The following is a 22299-nucleotide window of genomic DNA, read 5'->3' as shown; positions in this document are numbered from 1 at the left end:
CGACAGATGAATGGATAAATAAGATGTGGTATATATACACAATGGAAGCCATTGTGCAGCCATCAAAAGGAATGAGATCTTGCCATTTGCAACGTCGTGGATGGAACTGGAGGGTGTTATGCTGAGTGAAATAAGTCAATCAGAGAAAGACATGTATCACATGACCTCACTGATATGAGGAATTCTTAATCTCAGGAAACAAACTGAGTGTTACTGGAGTGGTTGGGGGTGGGAGGGATGGGATGGCTGGGTGATAGACATTGGGGAGGGTATGTGCTACGGTGAGCGCTGTGAATTGTGCAAGACTGTTGAATCACAGATCTGTACTTCTGAAACAAATAACGCAACATATTTTAAGAAAAAAGAAAAAGAAGAAGATAACAGGAGAGGAAGAAAAGGGGAGTATGTCAGAGGGGGAGACGAACCATGAGAGATGATGGACTCTGAAAAACAAACTGAGGGTTCTAGAGGGGAGGGGGGTGGGGGGATGGGTTAGCCTGGTGATGGGTATTGAGGAGGGCACGTTCTGCATGGAGCACTGGGTGTTATGCACAAACAATGAATCATGGAACACTGCACCAAAAACTAATGATGTAATATATGGTGATTAACATAACAATAAAAAAAATTTAAAAAATAAAAGAGTGGTGAGAGTGGGCATCCTTGATGTGTTTCTGATCTTAAGGGAAAGTCTCTCAGCTTTTCCCCGTTAAGGATGATAGTCACTGTGGGTTTTTCATAGATGGATTCAACAATACATTAAAAGGATCATCCACCATGACTAAGTGAGATTTATCCCCGGGATGCAAGGGTGGTTCAACATTCGCAAATCAATCAATGTGATAAAACACATTAATAAGAGGAGAGAGAAGAACCATATGGTCCTCTCAATTGATGCAGAAAAAGCATTTGACAAAATACAGCATCTTTTCCCGATTAAAGCTCTTCAGAGTATAGGGATAGAGGGAACATTCCTCAAGTTCATAAAATCCATCTATGAATTTTTTACAAAATACATATTGATGGAAACAAGAACTCTTAATTTTTACAAAACCTTAGCTACCTGGAATATATAACAAAATATAAACAGCCTTTATGCCTTTTTTATTTCACAAAAACCTATGTCTTCATATCTTAATAAATTGTTCCTTCTCATTTCTGTGTATTTCTATTCCTGCAACTTCATGCGTATTAGCTAGAGAGCTAGTTGACGTTCTGCAGATATGACCACGACAAAGAAGAGGAAAATGAGAGCTGCTCATGTCTTAGTGTTTCTTGGCTCCTAAACACACATAATTTTCATGGGGGTCAGAGTGAGTGTTTATATATATTCAAAAATAGACATGTCAACTTGTTAATGAAGTTAATCAAGACAAGAATGCTTATCTATTTCAGCAGATGTGTATCCACTCTGCCTTAAAAGTGCCATGAAGACTTTTAAAAATAATAATACACTGCACTGTTCAGGATGTGGTCACATGGACGTGCTTAGGTACTGCTAACGGAAGTGTAAGGTGGTACATCCACAATAACATACTATCACTAAAGTATCAAGGAGGACTCCCTGAAAGAGTTGAGCTTTAAGCCAAGTCTCAAAGAAGGTTATGGGCTTGGAGGAGAGGAGAAGAGCAAAGGGTCAAAGTGGAGGGAGGCAGAAGCCAAAGAGAGATCGCTGGGTTCCCCAACTCATCCCCCTTCTTCCATCCTCAAAGCCACTAGGGTAGCAGCTTCAGATTCCTAACTCTGCCTCTCTGTCCCCTCCTCCCTCTTCCTACTTTTAAGGACCACCATGATTACATTGGGCCCACTTGTAATATCCAAAATAATCTCCCCATCTCAAGATCCTCAATGTGATTAATCACATCTACAAAGTCCCTCTGCCATGTAAAGGAACATTCAGAGGTCTGGGGCATTAGGACTCTGGATGACTTTGGGGGACATTACTCTGTCCCCCCTCCCCGCTCCAGTCTTCACCTACCATGCCTCTATTTCCTCATCAGTGACACCGGTTTGGTAATATGGTATCCACTTCATAGGGTTGTTGGGAGGATTAAATTAAACTTATTATTTCTCAAGTGCCCAGAACAGGGGCTGACACCTGGTAAAAACTCAGAAGTGTGTTTTCTATTTCTATCTGCCCATCTGAACAAATTGGTAGAATTCACTCCTTCACCCCTGGACTCCTTAGGATAGTGGTTTTCAAATTTTCTTGACCATGACTCATGATAAAAATACACTTTACATCATGATCCAGTATACCCAAAGATTTCTGTATTTACACAACTAAAATCAATATCTCACAAACAAAATTAACCCACTATGTGTAATGGATTCTGATGTATTCCATTCTGTTTTCTCGCAATGAAATAAGCCCGTGGGAACCTAGTTAAAACTTGCACCCTGGCATCCAAACTCAGCATCTTTTCTTTTTTCCACCTGGTGTGACCAACACCCAGCAGAAACTGTACAAGACTGCAGACACCTTGCTGTTTCTTCGGGAGGTCCTGCTCTTCTCAGTTAAGTTGGAGAAACTGAAAGGAGAGAACTGGAAAACTGGGGCCATCACTCCCATTGCAGACTTCTGCCTTCATCTGTCAGCATTCAAAATCTTCTGATCACTGAGTGACTTTAAGGAAGCTGACAAGCTTTAATTTGTCAACCTTCTTGTGTTAACGCTGGAGAGCACCTAATTGCCCTGTCCTCCTTATTCATGCTGCGTGACTGTGGTGAGTTGCCACTGGCTTATCACATCAACAGGGTTTCTATGACAGCTTCCCTTGTCCACGCATAACCAAATCTGAAGAGGCTGTCATTTGACTTGACAAAGTGACAAGACAGCACTGTCAATCTCCCAGATGGGTGAGGGAACGCAGTGACTGACAAAATCTAAGGGTCACTACAAATCTGATCTTTACTGTGTCCAGAGGCTGACAGCTGATGAAGCATTCCTCCGATGGTTCAAAGCCTACACATTTCTCACCTCAACTGGCCTGAGAAATATGTAAAGGTGACTGACATGCATATGTATTTCACTTGGGATGTGACAGGCCCTGCCAAGGCTTTTAAAGCATCTTCCTACTGTCACCGATGAAATGGCCAATGTGGTCACTCCTCAACTTTGCCTGTGGTTCCTCAGGTTACTTGGCAAGATTGTGAGCTTCCCTGATTCCCAGGTGCCTGGGGTGTGACATCTGAGGGGGCCTTAAACACCCAACCCCAGTCCACAAAGGCAAGTAACACCCAAGGACACTCAAGAGTAGACACCTGAGAGTGGACAGATAGGACTGATATTAATCACGGGTATGGGTCTCACTTGCAGTTACATTATGTCAACATACATACAACATAACAAGTACAGTCTGTCATTCTCAACCCTGGCAGCACACTAGAATCCTCTAGGAGCTTCTAAAAAGCATCCATGTCTGGGTCCAACCCCCAGGTTCTGATTTCGTTGATCTGGGACAGAGTCCGGTATGCAACACAGTCGATATTTTATAATAGTTCCAGAGGACTGAGTTGCATGGCCAGGGGTAAGAAACCCCATGAGCTTGACTGCCTGGATTCAAATCCAGGTGCTACCAGTTACTACCTGTGTAACCTTGGGCAAGTTGTTGAATTTTCCCGGGCCTCACTTTCCTCATCTGTAAAAAAATAATAATAATAATATATGGGAGTGATGATAATAATACTTAGTTCCTAGGGTTCCGAGGTTTAAATGAGCTGTTAGATATAAGGCCCTTACTACATGGCCTGAGAGAGACTACATGATAAATAAATTTTAGCTATTCCTGTTATTTAAAGATTTCCTATATTTTAAAAAAAGGCTCAAAAGGAAGAACTGACCAAATCATGCAATAATGAGCTTCTCTTCATGGTCTTTTCTCTAATACAGAATGTGAGAGAGAAAAGAAAGAATAACTCTGAGGTACTTGGCCTGAGCAATGGGAAGAATGCTTTGTTCTGCTTCATTTTGCCTTTTTCAATCCTTGTAATATTCCCATTATACAGATGAAAAAAAACTGAGGCTCTAAGGGGTTGAATAACTGGAACAAGATCAGAAGGCCTTGGAGAAGAGCCAACCTAAGAGTCTGCCTCTGATATTTCTACCTCGAAAGTCCACATTTTCTTCCCACTCCCTCATACTGAGTTTCTGGGTGGATATAGTCTGGTCTTAAAAATGATGAATATGGATGAGAGGCCATGAAAGAAAGAACACTCCAGTTGGATAGGAGTCATGCATATGAGATGGACTCAAGGTCCTTCATGCCTTAACAGTCTATTATTTTGAGATGAAGAGAGTACTCTACCAGCACAACAAGCAGACTGGCCTAGCTAGAGCAAAGGGCCCTCAAGCAGAGAGGTACATGAGCCCAGCCAGAGAACACACCAGTGAAGGGCCCAATGGCTGCAGACTTGGGAATCTGCACAGTATACTGCAAGGAAATGAATGTGTGGCTCTGTTGAAAATCCTTATGAAATTCTGTTTAAATGTGTGATAGTAAATCTTGCAAACTGCAAAAAGTCACAATGTGAGAAATTATATAGCATGGATGATCCATTCTCTTCCACGTAGAGTTTGCAAGAAAAAAAAAAACACAAAAAAGAGGGGGAGATGGTGAAGATTAAAATGCCAAATGTGATTGTGGGTTTTGATAGAATCCTGATTTAAACAACTGAAACACACATGCACTCATGCACGCGCACACATGCACGTGCACACACCTGCAAGACATAATCGTGGAAATGTGGATGCTGACTGGATATTTGAGGAACTAATGAATACTTCCTTTGAGTACATTACAAACTAGTGAGCACATATAAGGAGGTAAGTCATATATCTGAATTTTGTAAGACAAGGGTAAGGAGTGATAAAAGTTCCATAGAGAAAATCCATAAAATGGCACGATGGTGCTGAGGAAGGAGTGTAGCGTTAGAAAAAGGAAACTTCCATTGGTTGAGCATCATCTGAACACAAACTGAGCCAGGCCCTTCCCTGACACGTTTTCTATCCAGCAGTGGCTATCAAACTATGCTTGGCTGAATCCAGGGAGCCCTACCCAGGGCCATGTTGGTGGCAGAGATACAAGCTGAATGTGGGACTTCTTTAACCAGAATAGCTTAGCTCTTTGAGTCTCCTGGGGAGATGTCAGTTGGACAACATGCATAACTGAAAAGAACCTTGCACACCCCTGATCTGTGGGTTTCCTGGTTACCCCAACCCCCAGCAAGCTGCCCTTAGCTCTTTCAGATAATCCTGTTTATGGTTAAGGAGCTTTGCTAAGAGTGGAAGAAAGTCTACTTTTTTTGTGAGCTGAGAGCACAGACACCAGCCAGCTACAGTTCAGCTGAAATCCCTGATTCAAGTCATACACAGCACATTAAACTAGAAGTGCACTATCTACTTTACCTTATTAAAAAGGACACTGGAGCAGATAAATTTTATTGCAATAAATCTCATCATTAACAAATGGCAGTCATATATCTGCATGGTAAAATGATGATTATATACTGTTTCTACTATTTATTGGGCCAATGAGAAGGACAAAATTCAGAGCCAAGAGCTCCATCCAGATGTGTGGATCCTAGAAGAAGGTCCTGGAATCATCTTCAAGCAGAAAACACCTGCTAAGGAAATTGGGATTTTTGGAAACATGGAAATGTCCTTCCAGGTTAGACTTCGATAGTAAGGATATGGTAAGGCAGGTGGGAGGTGGCAGAAGGCTCTACCCCAACACCACCACTGTGAACCCTTACTTCAGAGACCCAGAACCTAAACCACCAGCCAGAAACCAAGGCAGTGAGCCCCCTCTCTAATATAAAATCTGCTTCCTTAGCCAGCCAGAGCTCCTCTACTTCCCCTTACCCACCCCATTGTTTTCCTCACTTCTCTTTCTGTGCCCTCTGGAACATCACCTCCTCACAATACTCATTCCCAAGAGGCTCCTTCAAAACTGAAGTATCTGTGGCCAAATATATCTGGGGAAAAGCTAAGTATAATGTGCCTTCTTTTAGAGATCCTTATCATCTTTGCTCTGTACAAGGGACACACTGCTTTGTCTCTCCAGTCCTCCTGGCTCTTCTGGAAGGTACCCTTCCCCATCTTTCTCCTTCTTGTAGCTCTTCAGAGAGCAGCCATTTTGTTCAATATGCTGGGGGCACTCTTAGCTGCAGCTGATTGGTCTAAGAGTAAGCAACCGACTTAAGCTTGGCCAATCACAATTCGTTTCCCAGACTCCACCTACTAGCCACATCTGATTGGTCCCAGGATGGGTAATTGATTCAAATTAGTCCAGTATTATTCCCTGGGAATTTGGGAAGGAAATTGAAATGTCAGAGCTTTTCTGGTGCTTGAATCTATAAGCTATAAAGCTCTGAAATCTGCAATCACTACCTTTCCCACCATGATGACTACAGAGTGGGAATAGAGGAGGCTCAGATGTGAAGGGTGGGGGTGTGGATAATAAAACAGGCTGGGGAGACTTCAGGTGTGCTCATGCTCTCTCTCAAATAAATAAATAAATAAAATCTTTTTAAAAAAAGAAGAGACACACAAACACACGGGGGAGAAAGTAGGTCTATAAAAAAATTGCCTAATATGCACATCAAAACTTTGCCCTAAGTGTGCAGAAGAAAAGTTTACCTGGGAAATCAGTTGATTGCAGGAAACAGAAGAAATGTTCAGAGTGTATCAATTTTAAACAATTAAGAAACTTCATAAATCAAGGTTTTTTCTTTTTTAATTAAATTTCTTATTTGAATTTCAGTATAGTTAACATACAGTGTTCTCTTAGTTTCAGGTATACAAGATAGTGACAACAATCCCACACATTACTCCATACTCATCATGACAAGTGCACTCTTTTGAATGATGAAAAATCAGAGATGTAGGCTCAGATGAAGAACAGGCTGGCAGAGATTGGAAGAATGCAAGGAAGCTAAAAACAGTAACAGAATTAAAATCCACATTGGAAGCACTAAAAAAGCAAAATTTAACGTGGCAAAAATTGGTAGTGGACAAGGTTAACCAGGTAAACTCAGTAGGATGGAGGGAGGTGGGAAGCACAGAAATATCAATATAATAAGTGAGGAGATAATACACATATGGGCTAGAAATCCAATGTCTAATCCCTAGATTAGCAGTATTCCTAAGGAAGGAAGTGGAGTACGTGGAAGAAAAGAAAAATCAGTGATTTTGGAGGAGGCAGTTTTCCTGTGCTCAAAAAAAAACACCTGGACGTGCAAATCAAAAGGACTCTGTTTTAAGTAAAGTTAGGAAAAGAGACAAGAACACAGATTCGTGGCATTTTTCAATATCGAGGTTGGAGGGAAATGCCACTAAGCTAAGCAAAAAGTAAAATACAGGTTCTTGCAAAAGAACCAAAATGTAGAGGGCAACAGATTCTATCAATGCAAACAGAGAAAAAAAACCAAAGCAATGTCTGTCGAGTGTTAAGGGGGAATTCTGTGATCTAGGAATTCTTTGCCTGCCCCCCATGCTGTTCATGTGTCAAGGCAAAGGAAAGGCAGTCTGAGGTAACACCACAGAAAGTTCTGTTACTGACACACTTCTCCCAGAACCTTTAACCAAAATTATAATCCCTAACCTGGCAGATGGATCAAAAGTAAGGACTTGGGGTGCCTGGCTGATTTGGTAGGTACAGCATGCAACTCTTGATCTCAGGGTTGTGAGTTCAAGCTCCACATAGCGCATGGAGCCTACTTAAAAAAAAAAAAGTAAGGACTCAAGATCTGAAGAGTTATAAAATGAAGAACTGTGATCATTAACCAGAGTTTGTCTAAATAATTGAGAGAAATATGGTAATTAAATGAATGTCCAAGTCTACAGGGATTCCTAAAAAACAGGTTATATATTATTAAAAATTGTCAATATTAATAAACACATGTATCCCATACATGTATGTGGGATACATGTATGGTACATACCAATATCATGTACCTCAGATGATATTGGTATGGCCTAAAAATTGAGCGGGAACAGCTAAACACATCACAAATTCCTCATTTCAGAAAGAGGAGTCAAAAGGTCTTGTATTATCCCTGCATTTAATAAGCATAGGAAATGTACAAGCAAAGGTGTTTTTGAAAATTGTACAATTAACCAATTATTAAGATTGAATATTGGCTGTATATTATCGACTATCACAAGAGAAGATAAAAGCCAAGAAAATTTGGCCCATAAGGCAAAATAATGGAATATGAATGACCAAATGCATGAAATAATATGATAAAAGTAAAACCGAATGTATTAGTTACAATAATGAGTGAAAGTGATTTCAATTCCCCAATAAAAAAGTATAAATCCAGTTTAACTAACATCAAGCTAAGCGTCCCCAGGGCTGAAGAATATGGCATCAACAAATTTCCTATATACCTTCACTTTTCAGATTATGTTACAGTCCAGAAACATATTTCTAAATTGCATCCATTTTTGTGATTTTCTATTTACAGATTCTTATATGTCAAAGATACAGATGTGTATATAAAATATTTATGATGGGCATCTTTTAAAGGAAAAGATCATTCAAAATCCCAAATAACCACTACCAGATGAAAAACATATATGAGTTCCCAGTATTTATTAATACACACTTCATAAATATTTAGATATCAAAAATAGAACGGGGCAGCTCGTTTGTAATGTCCATATGTAAGATGTATTTTAAGTACACTGTCAATTTCTAGTCAACCCATCTTTATGGTTGCTGAACTTTTGGCTAACCTCCAACACTCAAACTCCTTTTCCAAGTGCCCCACCACTTGAAGGCAGGCAATTTCACATTACAGGTTTTCAACATCATGTCACTGTAGGTTACCTGCATCCAGAAGGCTCTTCCGCCTGAAATCTGGAAATTGAAAGGCATATCCTAAAGTAGTGATTCTACCCATTCATGCCTCAGGGTAAAACAATCAACCAACTTAGTGGGAGAAGAAAGACACAGCAGGATCTCTTCTCCAAATTTTGGTGGAGTTAATAGTACCCCTGAGTTGTCCTTTGTTGGGCTGTCACCCACTAGCCTCCCAGTGTGCAAACCTAGCACATAACTCTTAAACTACGCGTTAATCCACCTGCACGAATCTATTACAATCAGAGCTTCCCTGAAAAGAAAAACTATATTCTTTAGCTTGAACTCCCTAAAAAAAAATATTCATAAATATTTCAGGTGGAGGTTGAAAAAAATGGATGAAAGAATTAAGAAGACAAATGGTTGCTGTCCCTGGAATGCTGTGTCGTCAGTGGGACTCCTGGCATCCACAAGTGAGAAAATGCAGACAAAACACCAGGCGGTGTGCAAACACACTTGTCAAATTCACAGAGCCAGGAAAAAAAAAAAGCTGTTCCTGCAGTTTATCTGCCCCAAGTGGATTAGATACTAACAGAGATGTGGAGATTTTGTTGAGTTTACAATTTTCATTGTTAAATTTGAAAAAAAAAAAAAAGGAGAAATAAAATGAAGAGAGGAAATGGGAATGTCGGAGCTGGAAAGGAGCTGAGAGGTTTAGTCCAACTCCTCCTCTGAGAGAAGAGGAGGCTGAGACCAAATAAGTAACTGGACTCACCCAAAGTCCTTAAAAAAAAAAAAAAAGTCACGGATTTGATTAATAACACTGGGAAAGGAATGGGGTAATTGACCAAAGTCCAAGTCCTGGTTGTCTCTCCCCAGTTGCATTGTGGACCCCAGTAGTCGGGTGGGCGGGTGGAAATAGACATGGGGCAGAGCTTCATTCCCAAAGGCATCTCTCCCCAAAATCTGCCAATGACATATCCTTGTACCCCTTTCCTTTACTGTTGCTATGTAACAACCCACCCCCAAAGTGGAGGGCTTCAAATAACAACCATCGTCTATTTTGCTTGTGAACCCACAATTTAGGCAGGACTCGGTGAAGGCAATTCATTTCCGCTCCATGATGCCTGGGGCGGCGAGTGGTAAACCTCAATTATTAGGACCTTCACTCACCTGTCAGGGGTTGGCGGGCTGCCTATTACCTAGAACCTCACCTGGAACCATTGGCTGGATCATCTACACATGGTCTCTGCTCGTAGCCTGGGCTTCCTGGCTGTCTGGTGGCTGGACTTCAAGGCTGAAAGTCCCAAAAGGACCAGGCAGGGACTGGACTGCTTTATGACCTCACTTCAGAAGTCATACAGTGTCCCTTTCTTTCATAGTCACTGAAGGCCCAGATTCCCTTAGAGGGGATACAGACTTCACCTCTCAGTGAGAAGTTGTTACATTGTTGAGTTGTCAAAAGAACTTTGGAGAATGGGAGATGTTGTTGGTGCCATCTTGGAAAATACATTCTGCCACAACCTGAGACCGGAATCTTCAACTGAGGGTTGGGTGGGGAGAGAAAACTGTACTTTTTAAGGCAACTCTGGGGTTGCAGGGACTGGGGCAAGGGGAATTAAGAAGAGTGTTGTAGAAGCATAGTCAAATGTTGCAATTTGTATTTGGAAAACGCAAAAATGTTTTCACAACACAGACTTCAGAAAATAAAACTTAACAAAAGATCTTCTTGATGGGTAGAAATATACAGACAATACCATGGCTCCCGGGGAGCTACATCAGGATGGGAAGGCTCAAACTTTTATGCTTCAGTAGAAGGGAGCACATGGGTTTATAATGTTTGAAACTGACTAGCTGAAGATTTTTGTCTTGCAACCAAGGTTGAGTCTCCCAGGAAGGCTGGTATGCTTAGCCTGACTCATCATATACTCTTCATTAAAAAAAAATAGTAAGTTTGTTGCATCCTTTTATTAAAAAAAAAAAAAAAGATTTAAGTAAGGGTGGTAAAAGATGCCAGGGCCCTAAAGTTGTGATGGGGGAGACACTGCTGAACAGAGAAGTTGGGATAATAGCAAAAAATAAAAATAAAACTCCCACAATTTTCCCCAGGGCCAGCTCAGCTTACAAGGATTGTGGTCCTAGTTTGGCTTGTGCTGCTACTTCTTGGGCTATTTTCCTAGTCCTTCCAGAATGTTCTGAGAAGTGTTCACAGTGCCAGAGATTGGCAAATCTGGAGGGGCCTTTATGGATGATACACATGTCATCATGTCCCTTTCAGTAGCATACATTACTAACTGAACAACACATTCTTCCAGACAACGTCAGGATCCTTCTCAACCATCCTCCTGGCCCCCAACATCCAGTACATCTGATCTAATGTAGAGTTCTCAAACTCTGGCTTCAGGACTCCTCTGCATTCTTAAAATGATTAAGGTCCCTGTGATGGGCAAGAATAATGGTGGAGCCATTAGCCCAGAGGGCAGAGCCACAAACCACAGAGAACTCTTTCCAAGCTTTGAACCTAACAGAGTTTGCCCATGTGGATTTCAAAATTGTTGAGGACTTGTGACTCCTTTTTTTTCCTTCGATTTCCTCCCTTTTGAAACCAGAATATCTGTAACTGTGATCCTACGCCTGCCCCACCATCGTATTTTAGAAGCAGATAGCTTATTTTCTAGTTCACATGGAGAGAGGAATTATACGCCAGGATGGATCACACCCAGAGTCTCACGCATACCTGACTTAGATGGTTGAGATGGTAAGATTTGGAACTTTGGAGCAGATAAGACTTAGATGAAATTTTTAAGACTTTGGATTGATGCTGTAATGGGTTGAGACTTTGGAGCACCTTGGGATGAGGTGAATGTGTTTTGCATGTAGGACAGAAGTGAATCTTTGGGGTCAGATGGTGGGCAGAATAATGACCACACCCTCATCCCCAAACTTGTAAATATGTTACTTTACATTGACAAAGAGAATTTGCAAATGTGATTAAAGGGAAGGATCTTTAAATGGGGAGATGACCCATGTGCGTCCAGTCTAATCACATGAATCACTAAAAGTGGAGAACCCAGGGTGCCTGGGTGGCTCAGTCAGTTAGGTGTCTGCCTTCGGCTCGGGTCATGATCCCAATGTCCTGGGATCAAGCACCATGTCAGACTCTACACTTTGCAGGGAGTCTGCTTCTCCCTCTCCTTCTGCCTCTCTCCCTGGCTGTGCTCGCTCACTCTCTCTCTCTCAAATAAATAAATAAAATCTTTTAAAAAAATAAAATAAGTGGAGAACCCTTCCTAACTAGGGTCAGAGAGGAAGATATAACTATATAGCCTTTATAGATAATCGTATATATTCTTCTGGGATACTATGCCAAAATGCAACAAGCAGTAATTTCCAAAATGTTGGATGCAATTTGGAATCTGTACCATATAGATGAACTTTTCATTCTCTGTTACTTTCAAACTCATTGATCCATCTTGCACCTCAATTGAATGGGTCTTTTATGGGAACACGAGTTTGTGACATTATGCTTGGAAAGTTGTTAGCTCGCTGAATTATGCAGGTCTTCCAAATGTTGACATGCTTTATTATATAAAATCAAAAATCACATTAGTTAGTGTTACCACGGATCTCGTTGGGAAAAGCTAACCTATAGTATTGGAAAGCTGTCAAGCTCATGGGGGCAAATGTAAGTTTCCCAAAATTCTAATAGCCACTTAAAAGCTTGAATTGTATCATTGGCAACAAATACTGTGAGTTGTTTTCCTTGAAGTGACAGGCTCACTTTGTTCATTTTCAAGAAAATATGTGCCATGGCTTCTTTGTCATTGTTCTTTGAAGTAAAAATGGTACTCTGTGAAAAAAGCAGCTAGTTCAGTTTACAACCTGAACAAGCGTGCAGATGCTTTTTCTCAAGGCAACCACTGAATTTCAGTATGCCTACTGCCCACTTGGTCAAGGGTCAAGATTTAATAAAATCAATAATTTTTCTGCTTCATCAAAGACATTCTTTTTTTTCTTGAGCAGTGGGAGGGGCAGAGACAGATGTAGAGAAAGAATCTCAAGCAGACTCTCTGCTGGGCATGGGGCTCAATCTCACAACCCTGAGATCATGACCTGAGCCGAAATCAAGAGTTGCATGCTTAACCAACTGAGCCACCCAGGTGCCCCCAGTAAGGATATTCTTAAGTGACACTGGCTTTTTTTTTCTTTAATGCTTATACTTGGTGGTAAAGAATGCAATTAGATCAGCATGATTTAATGCCACTACTGAGGCACCATTGGCTTGGAACCTTCCATGCAGATGGCAAATAAATATTGGTAATAGTATTGTGAAAATAGTTTTGTCCTCACGGACATCTTTAAAGTGTCTTGGGCACCTTCAGGGTTCCATGGACCCACTGTTTGAGAACCTCTGATCCAGTGTACCATTTTCATCTTGCAAAAGAAGAAACCAAGGCTCAGAGGGGGACCTACTCTAGGCTTCAGCCTTTTCTCTCTGCATGACACGGGTTGGGCCTCCCAGGAAGCAGACTCTGAGATGGAATTTAATGTGGAGGACATTTTTAAAGCGGGGGGAGGGGACGCCTCCCTTCCACACCTGTGAAGGGCACGGAAGGAAGGACAAGTGGCTGGGGAGAATTCTACCTATGATCAGACCCACTGACAGCCTCAGGTGACCTGAAGCTGGCATGACCTTTCAGAACTGCCCCGGACTGGACAGAGATGGCTTGGCCCTTGTATTCATATATTCATCAGCCACTGGGCGTGCATCACCCAAGGGCGTGACTTTGGCCCACGAGGCTCTCCACATCAGGGCAGTCCCTGCAGGAGCCTTGACTTCCTCATCAGTAAGTTGTTTCCTGGGGTGGTTTAAGGTGAAATGAGCAGTCACAGGAACGTCTAACACAGGGTTCATTATCTGTGGATTCCGGCTCCCCCATGGTCACACAGTGGGACTGTGACCCAGCCGGTCGTCAGACCCAGGTCCCCCGCCTGCCAGTCACTTTGCCCATGCACAGTGCCCTACCTACTGAGACCAAGAAAAAGCTCTGTGTGCTCTAGGCAGGCTCACTATTCAAGATTTCTCACTGAAAAGTTTCTTTGCTCTGAAGATATTCTGCCCTCGAAATCGACAGCCTATGACTTATGAATGGATCTGTAGGCGCAGAGGCTTAAGGATTTCATTTGACTCCACTTCAAAGCCATCTCCTGCTTCCAAGGTGTCCCCGGGTTCCCTGGGACCTGGACAAAATACTCCATTTGCTTACACAAAAGCCTCAGAGAATGACTCATTACCCAACACAATAGGTGATTTAATCCGCAGGTCATGGTTAAGTGACTGCACAAGGCAGGCTGTGTAATCTCCCACGATCCCCGAATCAGACGAGAGGTGGAGGGTGACTCCGTGCAGCGCCAGGCAGTGGTCCCAGCGTCCCGATGCTCCAGCAAAGGCGGCCCTGTCCGGTCCTTGCTCCCCGGGGCCAGCTCTAAATCCATCTTGCAACAGCTCAGCCTTGCAAAGACGCTCCCAGGAGGCCATTGCCGTCCAGTGCCTTCTGCATCTCTCTGTAGTCCCCTGCATTGAGTTCAGACTCCTACCCCTTTTTCAAGGCTGCCTGCACCCTCTAACCTCTAACACATACATTATGTTCCAAAGAACCTGGCTCCTCTCTTCCCTCACTGGGGCCCCCACCACTGCTGACGGGGCTCCCCCAACTTGAAATCGTCCCTACATCCCAACGACCTTTTCAGAGCAGATCCATTCTTCAAGGGCCGGTTCACATCACCTCCTCCAAAAAGCTCCGTTCAGCCCTGTCATCTGTTCAGATTACAGGCACCATACAACCCGGGACTTAAGTACACACCATCCCGGATGGTAACCTTTGTCTCATGTCATGCTCAACCCGGAGCTATTCACTGAGTTCTCCTGGTCTGAGCTGAACGGGAGAGGAAAAGGTGAGCCACCCAGCAGCTCTGTCCTGGAGGGGCTGACCTTGGAGCCCGCACCCCACAGCCAGGCTCCAAAACGGGCTGTCACTCCCTTCAGAGAGATGCCCTCACACCTGCCCCAGGGAGGCAGCTCCAAAGAGGGACAAGCCCCAGCTTTGGAGTCCAGCCAATCAAGGGTACACGCAAACGCTTCCACCCGCTGGTTTCAAATGGTTCGCTTCCGCAAGTGTGGACACCTTCCTGGTTCAGTACCCAAAGGCAGGCACTTCCTGTACATATGGATAAACTCACAGCTGAACACAGAGGTAAATAAAAAACAGACTGCTTGCCAGGCGCTCTGCTGAGCATATTAAACAATGAACACATTTTATTTTCTTAACTCTCTAAAGTAGGTTCACCTATTATACCCATCTTATAGGTAAGGGAATTGAGCCTTAGGGAGGTAATGATGAACCTAAGATCACATAATCAATAAATCCAATAAATAGAAGAGCCAAGAATTGGACTGAGATGGGTCTTATTCCAGAGACCCAGCTCTCAAATAATAATAATTACTATTATACCTAGAATAGCGGCTACTGTTTCCCAGCATAATATATAGAGGCACTGTGCCAAAGGTATTATAGGGATTATTTCATTAATTCCCCCAAAACCCAGTGAGAAAAGGTTCCTATGCCCATTTTACAGATGAGAAATTGAGGCTTAGAGGTGAACTTGTCAAGGTCTCGCCTCTAAGTAGACTCAAACCCCAGGCACTCACTGTAAGGCCAGAGATTCATATCTAGGACACTTTCACCTCAGCTCTCCAGAAATTAAATACAGGCACAGCTGTCTTCTCTAGCAGAAATCCCTGTGACCCAGGGTCAGCTCATGACCAGGGACAGAATCTGAATTGGCTACTGGCCTTGTCCACACACACGTTCTTGTGTTCACAGGAAATGACTGTCTTACTCTGATGAGAGTCTGCGTCTGTGGCTAGGAGGCCACGTGGCCACAAAACCTCAGACGGACCCAGAGGATAGTGTCCACAAAGCCTTGTGCCATAGGATGAATGTGCACCACACCCCCACTGCTTATGTTGCAATCCTAATGCCCAATGTGAAGGTGTTAGGAGGTGGGGCCTTTGGGAGGTGATTCGGTCATGAGGGTGGAGACCTCCTGAATGGCGTTAGTCCCTATAAAAGGGATCCCACATATTATCGACAATAGCCAAGATATGGAAGCATACCCAAGTGTTACAGGATTTTTTCCTCTTAGTGCCCACAGTTCTTGGTCACGCCACTTCAAAGAATGAAGAGGTAAACCAGACGAAGGGTGGTGGGCAGCAAAGCAAAGCTTATTGAACGATAGTACAAAACTCCCAGAGAGGGAGGTGACCCGAGAGGGCTGCCGGTTTTGGTGTTTAAATCTAGGGGTTTTTATAAGCTCTTTTGAGGAACTATCTTAAGTATCCTGAGTGTGGGCCCCCTGTGAATTGGCCGCTGAGGTGTGCCCATCAGCGCTTTGATCATGTGCCCATTTACCTATCAGGTTATTGTTCATGGGTTGATGGTCTTTGGGGCTGACATCTGGAGACTAACTGCCTCAACTTGTGATGATGACCAATGTTTTATGGTTAATTGTTTTGTTTCAGGATGTTTTGTAAAAGTTACTCCTGCAGAGGCTGCTAGAAAAGATGCTATTGTGGTCTTGTCTAAGCTGTGAAACAGGATCCTAATGCGGTTTTGTCTTCGCTGTCCCAGCTTTTTTGCTTTCTTGTTGGGGACCCTGGCCCCGACTACCTAAGTGTCCAATTAACCTCTAACACAAGTGTCCATCCATAGATAAACAGATAAAGATGTGGTGTAGAGAGAGGACGGAATATTACTCGGTCATTAAAAAGAAAGGCCTTGCCAAAGGCAGCAACGTGGATGGACCTAGAGGGTGTTATGCTAAGTGAAATAAGTCAGACAGAGAAAGACAAATATCATATGATCTCACTTACATATAGAATCTAAAAAGCAAAACAAATAAAACAACAGACTCTTAAATACAGAGCAAAACTGGCAGTTGCCAGAGGGGAGGTGGGCTAGGAGACGGTCAATAAAATAAATAATAAATAAGTCATGGAGATGAAAAATACTGCATAGGGAGTATAGTGAACAATATTGTCATAACACTGTGTGAAAATTAGTAAGAGGAAAGCACACTAAAGCGGACTAGGGATACTAGAAGGGGAGGCTGGGGGTGGGGGGATTCATACCACTCCATGTCAATTACAGGTAGAAGTGTCAATGACAGACCCCAACCAGAAAGATGTATATATTGCATCTCCCATAAGAAATCGAGCACCCCTGCAACTCAGCCAATGAGAAACCATCATCACCCTGAGTTCTTGCTTCTGTACAATGGACTTGTCTTCAAAACAACCCCTCCCAGCTTCCTCCGCCTTCTCCCTAAAGCAATGCTCCTCTCTTTTGTTTCTTAGACCTACCTACAGTTTGGCCATAGCTGGCTTTTGCCAAATTGCAATTCTCTGCTATTCCCAAATAAACCCATTTTTGCTGGTAAGATAACTGGCAGTTTTATTTTTAAGGTTAACAGAGGAATGGTGATAGAACATGACTACACTTACCACGGTGAGCACTGAATAATGTATAGACTTTGTCGAATCCCTATGTTGTACACCTGAAACTAACATAACATTGTATGTCAACTACCTCGATAATAAATAAGGGAAATAAATAATAAAGTAAAGAAGTAAGTTGAAATGGAGGGGTGCAGAGATCCTGCAGAGCTCCCTAGCCCCCTCCACTCTGTGAGGACACAAGGAGAAGTCTGTGATTCAGAAAAAGGCCCTCACGTGACCATGCCAGCACCCCGATCTCAGACTTCCAGCTCCAGAATGATGATAAATAAATTTCTGTTGTCGATAAGCCACCCAGTCTGGGGTATCTTGTTATAGCAGCTCGAACAGAATAAGACACCCTGGCTGGGGATTTACAGACTGCCCCACAACTCCCAGACCCCCGTCAGCTCAGCAAGACCTCAAGGCAAGACGTGAGGGCATCAGATTTCTGTCATGCAAGCTTAAGCTTGTAGTTTCTCCCCAGAGGGAATTTCTGTTTTGAGAGGCTGGAGAGCTTGGGTGAATCCCTTCCCTGTCTGGCCCTGTATTCCTCTGTCACTAAAATGAGGATTAAGTGAGAACGCATGCAAAGGGCTGGTTCATTCCAGAAGCTCAGCAAATGGTAGCTACAGCTATTCATAATTGGTATCAGCTCTGTGCCAGGCTGCCTGGAGGATTCCTTCAGTGTCCTCTGGGATCCAGGGGACTGACCTGGATCCAGTCCCTCCCACCCAAGACAATGGATTGTTGCATTCTATGCCCTGCTTGGAATGTTTCCACGCTGCCCTCTCTTTTGTCGCTGACAAAATTCAGACTGAGTTTCCATCTAGAAAGAGCGCTCTTGGACTCAGCCTTCCACTCCGTTCATCTCTGGGGTAGGCTTTGAGGATCTCATCTGGACATAATCAATGCACTAAGTGGAGGCAGAGACTAATGCTCCGTTACAATTTTTCTGCGTACCTCATTTATTCTAATGGAGAGCTAATACGATATTTAAAAAGTTAATATTGTCATATGCATCTCAATTAGCTTGCCACAGCCCCTCTCGAGCAGAAGCAGTGGCCTGGGTGACAGCAGGCTGTGGGGCCCGTGCCAAGGGATGGGGGCCCACAGACATCCTAGGTGAGGGGCTGGGGCAAGAAGGAAGCCCAGCTCTGGCATGAGGTGCTGATGAGGGCTACTCAAGAATTTTCCCACGTAAGGACCCCCGGGCTTCATTACATTACCAGCGTGGCCTCAAGGTCCTTCCATTTCTTAGGAGAAATCCATTTTTCAGCAAATTATTCTACAGTCAGTAGTTCTCAAAATTACATTTTTGTACGAGAAACATTCCAAGCAGGGCATAGAATGCAACAATGCACATTCAGGGTCTGTGGTGGGTTCCCGGTGAGTTTCTGGTTCTGCATTAGGAGGATGGGAAAGGGGCAGATTGCTTTGGGAGGAGGCGGCCTGCGGGGTATTTCTCTCCTCTTAAATGTGCACGCATATCATTGCCCTCTTTCCCCCATAAACACTAACTCCAAACAAAACTCATTACTTTAAAAAAAAAAAAAAAAACAACTAGAGATTCCTAACAATAGCCCATAATTACTTTGCAAATGTTTCTGTGGAGTAATTATGCCATTAGTCCAAGTGTCTTCTACTTCAAAGATTCCTCTCTCGCCTTGGTGCCATCGGTTTGAGTTAGGGAATGAGTAGAAGCTCCTGGGAGCCTGAGTGATAGGGACCTAGGCTGTACACAGGGAATGAAGAGACGCCCTTCTTAGCATGTCTCCTGTCAAACCAACCATTCCTGCAAATGACACCTCCCCCGTGGGAAAGCAGGACGCTAAGTCAGTTTCCAAGGAAAAGAGATTAACAATCAGCCTTGGGAGAAAGCGTATTCAGGCAGCTGCCTCTGAGGATTTCTGGCCACACTAGATAGAGAAAAGGGGGCTCAGAGCCATCTAGCTTTACTTAGCGGTTTGGTATGACAGGTTGTAGCCAAGTGAAGGTCGCCCCTCCCACAGCTAATATATCCAGTGGGAAAACCTTTTGTGTTTCCCATAAATCCGGATGAGAGAGCAAAGAGGCACAGACCACCCTCTGCTTGAGTGCCTGCAGTACCAAGATTAACACACAGATCTGTCCAACCCCAGACTCGGTGTTCCTCCCTACACAGCACTCTGCATGTCATCGCAGCCTCAAGAACAGTCGGTCCTGAGGGCAGCGTGTCTGTCCCTCGCTATCGGCCAGACATCGGCTGACAAGTATCCTTGCCCCCGCTGAGTTTTGGTGGTCTTGTCTGCAAAATGGGGCTGATGATGCTGCTGGAAAAAAAGAACGTGTCTGGGTGAGGATAAAGGGTGAGTGGATGCACCATGATGGGAAAGGGCAGGAAACCTTGAGGCTTAGCATTTGGGTTTGTGGACCTGAAGTTGAACCGCGGGCTCTAAACTGGGGAAATCAACCCCGAGGCTTTGGCTGATTCAGAGCAGGCCATGTCAACCTTGTCCTAACCACCATCAATCACCAACATGATGGGCACCACAGGAAATGCTCACAGAGAGCAGGCACTGGGAAAGGTGTTCGTATCCATTTAAAATTGTTTCTGGCTGACAATGCCAGTCAAAGACATCTGAAATAACAGCAGTTTGACAAGATTGAGCTTTCCCTTTTCTCTTATAAAATGATTCGGAAGGAAGGCAGTCTGTGGGCATTGTGGAAACTTCAAAAAATTGTTAATGCCAGCCTTCTCCAGTGTTTCTATCCCAGCATCCTTAGTAGCTTTTATCCTCAAGGTAATCCCCCATGGTCAGAAATAGCTGCAGGAGCTCCAGCCATCACGTCCGTGTTTTAGACAGGAAGCAAGAGGACATAGGGTGGGGGGGAGAGGCATTAGGGCCCTTAACAGAGATCTTCCAAATCCTCACCCAAGGATTTCTGCTTCAATCTCATTGACCACCCCATTGCAAAGGAGATTGAGAAGTAGAGTATTTAGCCGAACAAGAACTGCCTTCAAAAATATAGGGTTCTCACTCTGGAAAACAGTATGGAGGTTCCTCAAACAGTTGAAAATAGAGCTACCATATGATCCAGCAATTGCACTACTGGGTATTTACCACAAAGATACAAATGTAGGGATCCAAAGGGGTACGTGCACCCCGATGTTTATAGCAGCAATGTCCACAATAGCCAAACTGTGGAAAGAGCCAAGATGTCCATCGACAGATGAATGGATAAAGAAGATGTGGTATATATACACAATGGAATATTATGCAGCCATCAAAAGGAATGAGATCTTGCCATTTGCAATGATGTGGATGGAACTGGAGGGTGTTATGCTGAGTGAAATAAGTCAATCAGAGAAAGACATGTATCATATGACCTCACTGATATGAGGAATTCTTAATCTCAGGAAACAAACTGAGGGTTGCTGGAGTGGTGGGGGGTGGGAGGGATGGGGTGGCTGGGTGACAGACATTGGGGAGGGTATGTGCTATGGCTAGTGCTGTGAATTGTGCAAGACTGATGAATCACAGATCTGTACTTCTGAAACAAATAATGCAATATATGTTAAGAAAAAAAAAGAAGAAGATAGCAGGAGGGGAAGAATGAAGGGGGAGAAATCGGAGGGGGAGACGAACCATGAGAGACGATAGATTCTGAAAAACAAACCGAGGGTTCTGAAGGGGTGGGGGTGGGGGGATGGGTTAGCCTGGTGGTGGGTATTAAAGAGGGCACATTCTGCATGGAGCACTGGGTGTTATGCACAAATAATGAATCATGGAACACTACATCCAAAACTAATGATGTAATGTATGGTGATTAACATAACAATAAAAATTTTAAAAAAAATATAGGGTTCTCGGGCGCCTGGGTGGCTCGGTCATTGGGCGTCTGCCTTCAGCTCAGGTCATGGTCCCAGGGTCCTGGGATCGAGCCCCGCATCGGGCTCCCTGCTCAGCAGGAAGACTGCTTCTCTCTCTCCCACTCCCCCTGCTTGTGTTCCCTCTCTCGCTGTGTCTCTCTCTGTCAAATGGATAAAATCTTGAAAACAAAAATATAGGGCTCTCATGGTAACTAGACTTACCGGGGGAATCATTTTGTAATGTATAAAAATATCATATCACTACAATATACACCTGAAACTAATAGGATATTATATGTCAGTTATACTTCAATTATATATACATGTATATATAGGGTTCTGTTACTAAGGAAGAAGAGATTGGATGATGGATAAGCAAGCCACAATCACTCTCCTGGCCTTTTATACATATTATTTCGTTTGAACACTCACAATGACCCCCATTTTGTAGATGAGGCTCAGAAAGTGTAAGGTCCCTCACCTGGCACAGTACATTGAGTAAGTGGGCCTGATCCCAAAGGTAGGGGCCTTACCACGGAGCTCTCTGGCACAGGTTTGGCAGCAAGGATGGGGCAGGGAGCAGCACCAAGGGAGACTGCACAGTGATAGGGTCTGGAAGCACACTGGTGAGGAGGCATCTGACCACGGGCATTGGTGCCAGTTTTCGGGCGGAGACAGGTGGGGGCTGAGAGCTGGTGGAGAAGGGCAACCACAACACCCTGCACCTCTTCCATGTGGAGGAAGCTGCCTGAGCTTAGCAGCCTGCAGTCCTGGAGCCCCCAGGAGCTGCCTCCCACAAGAGACCAACCACAAGGGTCTGTTAGCTTCCCTGCTCTATCCTTGGTGCCTTGCTGGGCACTCAGTAGTATCATTAGATCATGAATGAACGAACAAAAAATTGAAATAAATAAGATGCTTTACAGCCTACTGCCTTCTTCAGATTGTTGGAAGGGAGGAAGGAAGGAAGATGAAAGAAGGAAAGAAGAAAGAAAGAAAGAAAAAGAAAAAGAAAGAAAGAAAGAAAGAAAGAAAGAAAGAAAGAAAGAAAGAAAGAAAGAAAGAAAGAAAGAAAGAAAGAGAGAGAGAGA

The 22299-nt window shown here is 43.6% G+C and overlaps 1 long non-coding RNA gene across 1 annotated transcript in view; it reads right to left on the bottom strand.

Annotated features, from left to right (window-relative positions):
• The window catches only part of LOC112817584 (uncharacterized), a 44646-nt gene extending 34565 nt beyond the window's left edge, over positions 1–10081 (bottom strand). The window contains exon 1 of the long non-coding RNA XR_012375717.1: positions 9978–10081. This is a non-coding gene — a long non-coding RNA (uncharacterized lncRNA). The remainder of the gene's footprint in view (positions 1–9977) is intronic.
• Positions 10082–22299: the final 12218 nt, after the last annotated feature.

Source organism: Callorhinus ursinus, unplaced genomic scaffold, assembly GCF_003265705.2.
Source record: "Callorhinus ursinus isolate GAN/ISIS: 27379988/994484 unplaced genomic scaffold, GSC_fseal_2.0 scaffold55, whole genome shotgun sequence".
Classification (NCBI taxonomy): domain Eukaryota; kingdom Metazoa; phylum Chordata; class Mammalia; order Carnivora; family Otariidae; genus Callorhinus; species Callorhinus ursinus.
The sequence above is the reverse complement of the archived record's forward strand: the minus strand, read 5'-3'. Positions and strand labels throughout refer to the sequence as shown.